Source organism: Chinchilla lanigera, unplaced genomic scaffold (assembly GCF_000276665.1).
Source record: "Chinchilla lanigera isolate Chin_1 unplaced genomic scaffold, ChiLan1.0 scaffold00052, whole genome shotgun sequence".
Lineage (NCBI taxonomy): Eukaryota > Metazoa > Chordata > Mammalia > Rodentia > Chinchillidae > Chinchilla > Chinchilla lanigera.
This window is the reverse complement of record NW_004955453.1, coordinates 7362891-7371810: the sequence shown is the minus strand read 5'-3', so window position 1 is coordinate 7371810 and position 8920 is coordinate 7362891.

The window sequence follows — 8920 nt, the reverse complement described above, 5'->3', positions numbered from 1 at the left end:
TCTCTCTCTCTCTCTCTCTCTCTCTCTCTCTCTCTCTCTCTCTCTCTCTCTCTTTCTTTCCAGGGCCTCACTCACGCTAATCAAGTGCTCTACCACTGCATACATCCCCAGCCTGCATCTTACTTGTGTACCAGTCACTACTGGTAAATAAGATGAAATATTCTCCAAATCAGAAAATATAGAAATAGACTTGTAGTTTTTGATGCGTGATACATACAGGTCCCTCAGGAGCTACAGACACCCCCAGGAGATCCACCCTTCTCCCTTCCTGCCACCCTGACCTTGGGCTTCACGGCAGCCCCTCATTTTTGCTGCTGGCTAAGCTGAGATGCTGAGTCTCTTACAGATCCTAATATGCTTTTAAAACTTGGACATAAAATCATGTCTCGCAGTAGTCCATATCCATCCCTGAAAAACTGAAAGGAAACTATTCTTAGCCTAAAATAAACATATGATAAATGTTTCATATATTACCTAGAAGCATGTATAAGTTTATTATTTCAGATCAAAATATTCATATGTGACAGATGAGGGATTTTGTGTCTCATTGAGGTTGAGATGTACAACTAGTTGATATAAAATGTATTGAGGAGCTGTGATAAAAGTAATATGTGCTCAGAGCTGGGGATTTAGCTCAGCAGCACAGTGCCTGCCTGGCAAGCACAAGGTCATGAGTTCGCTTCCCAGTACTGGAAAACAAACAAACAAACAAACAAAATTGAAGAAAAAAGTAATATGTGCTCATTAAAGAAAATATGCAAAGTTCTAAAAAATAAAGAAAAAATAGTTTCACTACCTGTAAGATAAGAGCACTAATTTTTTTAGTATTTTCTTTGTACATTTATTATATATAGGAGTTTTTAAATATAGGTGTAAAGGCATTGCACATACAATTATTTTGTCTTATAAAATATTTGTATGGTCTTACAAACAATTTTTAATATTCGCACTTTCTCAACCACCTTGCTGTTTCTGAACATTTAAAACTTTCAAGATTTCTTGACTGTTACTCTTTTAGACATTTAGAGCATTTAATTTTTTTTATTTTAAATAATGCTACTACAATCACATTTACATATCATACTCTGCTCCAGATCTAGGATATATTTCTTTGTACACATTCACAGAAATGGAATTTCTATGCCAGGTGTGAAGGCATACACCTGTAACCCCAGCAGCCTGGGGGTTACAGCCTGGGGGTTGAGGCCAGCCTGGGCAAGGTCCTGTTTCAAAAAACAGAGAAACAAACAGAAATGCAATTCCTGTATCAAAGGATGCAAAAGTTTAATTCTAGATATATACAAAAGACTCATTTTCTGAATTCAGACTTTATATCCCATCCCACAAGATTAAAAGGGACTGGTTATCTGAGTAACCAATTTGAAGATAACTGTATGTAATACAACAACCACTGTTAATTTCCTATCACCTTTTTGAAATTCTGTATTGTTTTTATTGTTTTTTTCTTGTTTTGTTTATGTCTTTGTTTTTGTTAATTAGTTTTTGTGCTTTTCTCTTTAAAATAAAAAAAAAAAAAAGAGGCAGGAAATACAGCCAGCTCTGAAGGGTTGTGAAAAGCAATCCAAAAAAAATCACTCTGCATCAGGCACATAAAAAAGGTTCCACATAAGAAGCATTTGTGGAGCAAGTACCCCATAACAAGCTGCACAGAACGTGCAAATCGGAGTGCTCAGATCACAAGTACTGCCACATAACTCACCATGGAGACAGACGTGGGAATTTTTACACAATGGCCTTCAACTTTAAAGGTTTCACATTATTCTGATGTACCATGTCTACAGCTACTGGTGAAGCCTCACGTTACCTTGAATGGAAATCACTTTACTAATTTGATTATTACAAAGGCTAGAAATAAATTTTTTTCTTAACTAATTGCTGGAACAGCAAATTAATTTCTGGACAAGTAAGAACTTAGAATATTACAGATGATCTTACAAAAGCACAAAGATGTTGGAATAAATTTGGCAGTTTCTTCAAAAGCAGTGCCCTTATTAAAAATGGACTAATTAGAGTTATGGAGAGCGAAAAAAATCAGTGGAGGAAAGAAATTTGTCTTTGCTTAAATTTCTCTAACTGTGACTAGATAAAGGCTAATTTAGTCCTTCTTAAAAGCAAACCTTTTGGAAGAATTTGCTTCTTCTAAACTCAAGTATTCGTTTCATTGCTGTGATTATAGGAAAGTGAGACATGCTTTTGGTATGGACTATAGATGTTAATTTGCATTATACCATTCAGATGTAAAAATGTATGTCAAACACTTGGTAAGTTCATCCCAGACAATTAGTATGCTAGATGCTGACTATGTGCATTTCATGCTGAGCAGAATGGTAAAGACCAAGTTTGTGTCTGACTGTGACCTCTCTCCCATGCCTTTTTACTTAATTTCTTATGCATGTATGCTGCTTTGAAATGTTAGGTGAGAATTAAAATACACTATCATATTTGACCCATTCATGTTACTTTCCCCAGAATCTAACAGGGTAGGATGAAAGTCAGCCCTGGGCCTCAGTTTTCTCATCCACCCTTTATACATCTTAGCTCACTGTGGGGCCAAATGGGGTAGTGTAAATAAATGGGACATCTCATCCCAGGGTTGGTGTTGGGACTGTGAGAGCCCCCAAACCCAGCAGTGAAGGTTGTTGTGGAGAGGGGGGCCCAGGTCCTCATGCCCTGCAAGTGGCCCTGTTCCTGAGACTTTGGTCATGGTGTGCTTGTAGTCAGGGGTGGGTGGGTGGAGGACAGGGGATACAGGTGGCCTGAAGAGCAGAGAAAGAACTTTAATGTGTTCTCTGAGTAGTGAGAATTTATGAATAAAAGGTCCAGGGCAAATTAAGTCAATCTAAAGAAGAATTTAGTACAGTGTTTTTTAAACTTGCTGTAGTGAAGGAAGTTGTGTTTTGTTTTGTTTTGTTTAATTTCCATTCCATTGTGAGCCAATACTTCCATAAACTATACCATTGTGTTACATTCAGAAAATAGGACAGAAAGGTCTAAAATACCTACAGGTTGATTTGTGCACTTACTTCCCCGCGGACAGGTAAGAAACTGAGAGCTGTGCTTTGAGCTTCACTGAGTCAGAGGCCTGGACCCGTGATAGTGAACCTTTCAGAGCTTTCAGTGATACGAACAGCCTGCTGCAGCACACGTGCCGTAGGTTCGCCACCACTATCCTGCACAGTGCCACGAACAAACAGCGCCCAGTGTGCCCTGCTGTCCCCTACACACAGATGCGTCTTCTTTCCAATGTTCATGGAATATTTACAACAAGTGACTGTAACTAGGCCACAAAGAAATGATGAAGGAATTTCACAAATTACGTATGTATAGAATTAATGAGTCAACTCTGCTTTCAAGGTCCTAAATTTAGAAAGAAACAACAAGAAGAAAAGGCTACCTATGCATTTCAAACATTTCCCTAAATAACTCTTGGAAACTCAAGATCATAGTGGCAGGGTATTTAAATAAATATTGATAATGGGAACATTACAAATAAGATTATATGGCCTATGTTCAAAGTGTTTCCTGAGGAGAACCCTTAGCTATTGCATTGTCCCATCCCTTTAAGAAATACAAGACGTGTTCAGGTAATTTGGGCAGAATCTACCTATTGACAGAGAAGTTCAGGGAAAACAGCAGAGCTAGGGTAGCAATCAAACCTTCCCCCTCTGCTCCCTTAGCTAGAGCCCAGCGAGAGAACTGTGTCAAACTGGCCACCAGCTTTAGCACAGGGCCCAGGTGGAGGGACCCCGGAGCTCCAGGCAACCCACTAGGAGGGAGCAGAAACCCCAAGATGACCTTGCTCGGCTCCCTCCCTGTCTCCCTCTGACCCAGAACCTGAGATAGAGCTCAGGAGCTTTTTGCTGTCAGGTTCTTCTCTGTGGCCCGCATCATCACCCTGGGACCTGTAACAAGTGGGCAGAAGATAAACAGTTGAGCAGTTGAGTTGATCAGTCAATTCAAAGAGGTGTTTCAAAGCCAGACACCGTAATATATAGCTGTAATCCCAGCACTCTGGTAGGCTAAGGCAGGAGGATTTTAAGTTTGAGCCCACTGTAGGCAACTTATCAATTATTTTAGTGAGACCCTCTCTCAAAATATGGAATACAAAAGAGGCTAGGGATGTTTCTCACTATGAAGGCCCCAAGTTCGATCCCCAGTACCACAAAAAAAGTTTTTAGAAATCAGATATAGAAAATTAAATAAGAATGAGGAAATTTTTTAAAAATATGAATTGAATATAAAAAGTAAATTCATAAATACATTAGCAAATATATGGGAAATATTTGAAAATAGAAAAATACTAGCTCTTCTAATAAAAAAATCACTAATATACAAAATGAAAACACATACAAGTAAAGAAAAAATAATTTGCACACTGTGTTAACAAATCTGAAGTGCTTTTCGATTAGAATATATATTATGGAAATCAAGAGACAAAGTTTTAAATAAGCCAAGGATCTTGGACAAAATAAGAAAGTTTTCTATTAAATACTTTTAAGGACCAAGAAATGGGTAAGAAAAATGTGGTATTTTTCTACAATGAAATATTATTCAGTTCTAAAGAAAGATAAACTAGAGGCTTTTATAGGTAAATGGATGCAATTAGAGATCATATTCATAAGCAAAATAAATCAGACCCGCATGTGTAAATACCATATTGTCTTCCTAGTGTAAGAAACTGAATGACTAAATAAAGCTGAAAGGTACAATAGATATTGTGAAAGGGAAAGAAACTGCTTAATAGGAAAGAGCAACTGGGATGAAGGAAAGAAGAAAAGATAGAAAGGGAAGAGAAATAGATACATACATAAGTACATATATACACATACATACAAGATAGCTGAGATAATTGTGCTACTAATGTCTATTGGCTTATTGAAAGGAACAGTTAATGTTTAATTGTTTGATCAATCTTGCATCCCTGTATCTGGTAATTTGAGCAACTACTTTGAAGATAACAATAAGTAGTACAACAACCATTGTTGATTTCCTATCACCTTGTTTTAAAATTCTGTATCATTTTTATAGTTTTTGTTTTGTTTTTGTCTTTTTGTTATTTTGTTTTTGTTCTTTTCTCTTTAAAATAAACAATAAATAAATAAATAAATACATACTTTTAAGGAATCTCCTACCCCAAAGTTTTCATAAGAAATAACTTTTAAGGTAATAAATGGTTCTGGTGTGTGGGCAAAAATGATAGGTGTATCAATGTTTTTATTAGTACATGTTTACGGTACATACTGCTTATATTCTTTGTGTGGGGTTGGTTCATGTACACAACACGTCTTAATTCCTTTTTCATCTTTTTTCCTTCCCTCTTGCCTCCATCTCTTGATCCTTTTCCATTTAAGAAACATCTCCCTACTTCCTGCTACTTATCTTTTATTTTGCTATTTATTTATATTTTGGGTTTCTCATATAAGAGAAATCATGGAATATTTTAAACTTGTGAGTCTCATTTAATTCACTTAACTCTATGGTCTCAATACTTTCGTTATTTTGCAAAGCATCCTAAACCAATTCTGAAGTTGAACCCAACAGTGCAAAAAAAGAAAACCACCAGGGGAGCCTTTGGTTGGTGGGTAGTGGAATTGGGTGGTTATACTAGCAATTGGCTTTACAACTCTGGGGGTAACTCCTTGAATATACATCTTTCCCGTATCTTCCATGAGGTGGAGGAATCACGTTTGTGCAGAGGGGGACAGCTGCAATGCCAAAGCCTTTGGAAATAGCCCCTGTGTAACTTGCCTGGGTGGTAGTGAAGCTCTGCTTGTTGGCTTGCTCTGCTAGGGCCTGCTGCATTACTCTCCTGATCAGGACAGATTTAATTCAGTTCTGAGCTATCTATGTGGGTCATCTTCAGTAAGCGATAGTGAGAGCAGCTATCTCCATTATTGTAACCGCTTGCACCATTGGAGCTGAGGCGGGTGCTTCCTGCATCAGGATTTAATTGAACTTGGATTTGTGAGTGGGCATCAGGGTCTGGTTAGAACTAAGTTTGTAACCACAACGTTTGGTTTTTAAAATTATCTCACTGCTTATTTACAGATGCAAATAAAATGTATCATATATAAAGGGCATAAGCATTGTATCAATAAATATTATGTTTCAAATGAACCAAATAAATTTGAATATGTTGTTGCAACTACATTATTTATCATTTCAAATGAAGCAATGAGATAAACATCTTTTTTAGATAATCAAACACTCTTGGCCATATACTAATAGGATATATGAGAAAAAAATTCCCTGTTCTCAAGGAATTCCCAAGTTAGTGATAGATTAAAGAGTTTCAAAATCAATTTTAAAACCATTACAGTGAGGTAAGCTTTACAAATAGGAAAAAAAAACCTATAGAAAAAGGGAGAAATGTTCTTTTTTTTGAAATGCAAGGTCTTCCTTTTGTTTTCTCTTTGGCAAATTAAAATCATTTACCTTTAGTTTTGAAGACATTGAGAAGCTAGTGGCATTCAAAAGGAAGTCAACAAAGATTTGCACTTCAGAAATATCCTCTGGCTGGAAAAGGAAGCAAATGGACCAGAGACACAGAAATCAGCTGGTCCCACTGAGGCCCAGGAGCCGGGTAGAACACCCGAGACTTTGTGCCTCACACAACCCCATCATCACAGGTGGCTAGCCCGAGGCAGGGACATGACCTGGGGCAAGGGACCTTCCTGTCTAGAAGCATAAGAATGTTCATGGGAGACCCAAAATAGTGTTTACAACACGTGACAATACAATGACAAAGCTGAAGGATTATTTTCATTTCATTTTCTTGGTATTTAAAAGATTTTTCTCTGTTTATTTTCCAGGGGAGAGTACCAGCTGTCTTTACTCTCCACTAAGGACAGGATAGGGGAAACAAAGGAATGGCAAATTCAGGCAAGGAGCAGAACAGGATGTTACCAGTTGGCCGGAAGGTCCATGAACATAGAAATGGGGCAGGGAGTGAGCCACTTAGCCAGGAAAATGTCCATATTCCTCTGAAGGATTGATCTGTGTGATTGCAAGCTTAGTAGTTTTTTCCTTTTCCTTTTTATTTATTTATTTACTTATTTGTTTTTGGTTTTTTTCCAGTACCGGGAATCGAACTCATGATGTTCTCACAGTGCCAGGCAGGCACTGTGCCACTGAGCTAAATCCCCAGCCCTCTTCTTTTTCATTTTTAAAAAGTGACTGTACAGATTAATGTGCTTCATTCTGGCAGATGGGCATACACACCTAACACATACTTTGATCATTTGTACCCCTCACATCCTCGCCTCCTCCCTTTGTGACGTATGTGGCTCATATCCGCTCAGTAGTGTTACCTGTTTTCCTGTGTATTCCACCCTCGCCACTGGCCCCAGGATTGGGTTGTTCCCATCACCTGGAAATTTTACCTCTGGAAATTCTGGCGCACCGTCATCCTAGAGATGAAGCATTTTAGGAATTTGGATATAACCAGGTAATCCGTGGCCTGTTGTGGTTCCTTTGGCTCACATGGGCTGCCACTGTGACTGAGTCAAGCAGATCCAGGGATTTATATCTAATCTGCAGCATTCCAAAGAGATTGATTTGAAATTGCCCGAAAGCCTCTGCGAGTCCAAAGCTTGAGAAATGACCCCCAAATCAGGCTTAATCCTTTGCGTCAAGGGTTTCTGAATTGTCCCCTGTGACCCACGGGCATCACCTGAGAGAACTTCTTAAATACTGAGACTCCTGGGACCAGCCCAGACTAAACATTCATACCCCTGGCTCCTGTCCAGGTTCACTAAGGACAGGTTGTGGGGAGAGAACGTACAGAAGGACTTGTGCTTTTAAGGTGTTCCCTGGGTAATTTTTATGCGTGCAGCAATGATAGAAAACTTGTCTGAAAGGTGGATCATGCCTTCAGTGACTTTTAGAGAGAATAGGAAGTTCAGTAAAGTATTTACTCTTATATTTGACATGTTTATTTATATAATATGTCATGTATGTCTTCAGAGCCTTGACAGTACCACATTCTATAGGCATGTTTTGACCTCCTCACGCATTGCTAGAAGCCGAGGAAAATAGATAGTCTTGTCACATCTAAGAAAGCTGAGGACCAGAGAGATTGAAGACTTTCCCAGAGGCACACAGCTAAATGCTGGCAAGGTTCAACTGTCTACAACGTTAAGGTACAGTATTCTTTCTGTGTTCTGGATGTGAATTGAAAAGAAAACAGACACAAAGGCTATATGTGTACATACAGCTTGAGAAAGGCTTTATTTATTTTTTTAATCTACAGTTGCTTTCTAGAAGGTCAGAGCACATTCTCTTCTCTACTGCCCCAAATATTGCTGGGTTTTCACCAACTTTTAACCAACTATTCAGTTTTTGGTTCTTCCTTCTCTTCTGTTCTGTGTTATTGGCTCCTTGGTATACAATGGGATTCTTCACAGCTGAGGGATTTTTCCTATACATAGCTATGGCACACAGTTGGTGTTTAAAGAACTGTATAGATTTCAGTCTTCTTTTAGAAAATTAGAAAATAGTACGCCGCTACTGTTCTATTTTGTCTGTTTGTTTGTTTCTCATTTACTACTCTCTTTAAAATAAAAAAAAAAAGAAAATTAGAAAATAAAAATGCTGGTAGATATTTCCAGAATGTGCTGGACCTAGGACTAACAAAACTGCCCAGACTCACAAAATCATTCGTAGACTACCTATGATAGTGCAAACAAACTCAAAGGTTTTAGGTCTTAACTGTGAATTCTAGAACCTTATATTCAGACTCCAAAACAAGCATCTTAGTTCTCCATGACTGGTACCTGTAAACTTGTCTCTGTCGTGAGTTACTTGATGTTAAATTTAGTATTTAAGTTATATTTTTCACATCTAATATTAATGTGAAAATCATGATGTACCTTGCATTTTTAAAAATGACTTTCACAAA